Genomic DNA, 2,662 nt, shown 5'->3' on the forward strand with positions numbered 1-2,662 from the left:
GGGGTTTTTTTTTTTTTTTTTTTTTTTTTTTTTTTTAATCATCATTGGTGATGGTTTTTGGGAAAGGTTGCCTGTGAATTTTGATAGTTTCTGTGGTTATCTCCTTGTAACTTTAGGTGGTCTTATTTTTCTTTCATATTCTTCGAGGGTGAACAAAGAGGCAGTTCCATAGTTTGGTGTTTTTTTGAGGTGGCTAGGTTATGTGTTGAGGATTGTATTAATAAGGAGGAAGGCTAATTTGTGCTGGAAGGGAAAAAGGCTTGGGGATTTCTTATCGGTCAATTGATATTTTAACTACTTGATTTCCTTTTTTTGGTCATCAAATGGTAGTTGTTTGTCTAGAAGGGTCATGATTTCATTGTGAACTGTTTCTATTCTTTGTTTACAGGCTTCAATGAGGAAGGTTAATATAGCAGCTTGTTGTTTAAGAGTCCTTTCAATCCTCTGCTAACTTTTGTTAATCCTTTTGAAGCGTGAATTATGTCTTATGGTATTTTTGGATTGTCAGTTCAGTACTGCTTCCGTTGGAGAAATTTTATCAATCGATCCATCAGCTATTTTGGTATTTGGATTTTTTACTTTCCACATGTGATATGACCGATCCTTTTCAAAATTTTCCATAGGAGTGAGATATGTTGGAGGATGAAACATGGCTACAGACGTTGCACTAGCATTTAATGGCTCTGGGTCCTCATTATGATCCTTCCAGTCCAATTGTTTATACTTTTGACAGTAATTGTTATCATCATCATCATCATCATCCCATCCAGATGGAATGATTGGTCCATCTGTTCCAGGTGGAGAAGTAAATTTTAAATAGTGTTGGGTGGATTGTATCAGGATAGATTCTTTGGTTGATTTATGTGATTGTTCATAACTTGTAATCCAAGACTTGAGAATAAGTTTAGCAAGTTCAGCTCGAAGGATTTGTCTTGGAACATAGGTGCAGCTAAGAACATGTTCGGTGTCCATTTGAAGAAGTAGAGCATCTCCCGTCCCTTAGGGGATGGTGAAATATAAGGAAGGATTTTTTATTTTGTAAACCATCTAGTAATGAATAGTCGCATTATATGTGACTGAAGATGGTACAACTCCAACCATCTGGATCTGGACTTTTAAAGCAGAAAGGAGTTGCGGATCTGAAATAGGCAGGTTGAAGTTTGGAAACATGGTTACAAGGATAGTTCCTGCATTTAAAGTGGTTTGTACAGTTTCTATGCACGCATGTTGGTATTCTGCAAACCTTGTGTCAGGTAGTGCAATTCTTGAAACTTCGGGGAGCACCTTTCTTCCATGGAGGGTAAGAGCAAATCTTACAACTCCAAAATGGAGGTGTATATATCCTTTTGATAATAGACATTTGGACGATTGGATGGAATCTCCAAAATGACAAATTGTTCTTGTTCTATGGCAGGAAGGAGGTGTTGATCAAATTTTGTAGCAGTGAGATTCTTTTACTTGAGTTTTTAGGGAGAGAAAATAGGCTTCGAACAGATTTAGAGAAAGATTGTCGTGGCTTTGAGTAGGCTATATATGGATCTACAAGAGGAAGACTAGTTGGAGTTATTTTATCTGATTCATCGAAGTAGGACATTTTATAAAGATAATTCATCTTAGAAGAGATGGATCTTCTGAAGGAAGATGAAAAGGAGGGAGATAGTATAGGAAGACAAGATGGAGTAGAAGTAGTAATAGGATGTTGTGAGAGATTTTCAGAAGTCATTAGGAAGCTATTTTTTTGACTGGTATGTTGCTTTAACAGTACATGTAAGCCAACTAGAAAGAATAGCTTGGATACCAACTAGAGAGAAGTGCAACCCAAGTATTCTAGCCCACAACAAATTGCCAGATTTGAAGCATACAAATAAAAGACCCAACTTTTAGGATTGCAAATCTCCTTGGCGGATCGTTTAGCCTGCATCACAATTTCTCATGCTAAGGATCATCCAGAGAGGCAATAGCAGTTCATATTCATAATAAGGATTGTTTAGATTCCAGCACAATTTATTTACAAAATAATTATGGGTCCCACTTGTTTGATTATGCTAGGAAAAGATACAAAGCCCAGGTTAAGTGGGGTCATTAACAACTAATCAATATGATAATTAATTATTAAGGCACCTAACTTACTATCTATAAAGTTTGATTGTACAGTGAAATCGTTAGTTAACTGGCAAAAGATATTTTACGGTGATGGTGATTCATACATGCAACTTAATTAAATCGATATTTTACAATAAGTACACGTTAAAGAAAAGAGTATTCAGCCCATATGCTTTAATAATTGCATCGTATTTTAATTGTATGAAAATCCATTAATCTTTACTCATTATCACATTTTTGTTCTTAACTTTTTTCATTGCCTTTTGATTCTCAAATTAACAAGTTGTTCAAGATAACAATTTTATTAAGATTACTTGTCCCTCATACTTTTAAGTTTTAAATAACTTAAAAAAAAAAAAAGTAACTCGTTTGAAAGCATGCAAACAGTATTTTTGAATCAAAATCGTGATTAATAATAATACTTGCTTGAACATAAAAAATTATAATAAAACTTTTGATTGAAAAATTGAGAGTATAAATGTGACAACGATTAAAGGTTAAAAACACTTATGTGTTAATATTACAATTCTTTTTAGAATTGATCTGGTGCTATTCAAAA

Source organism: Olea europaea, chromosome 1, assembly GCF_002742605.1.
Source record: "Olea europaea var. sylvestris chromosome 1, O_europaea_v1, whole genome shotgun sequence".
NCBI lineage: Eukaryota > Viridiplantae > Streptophyta > Magnoliopsida > Lamiales > Oleaceae > Olea > Olea europaea.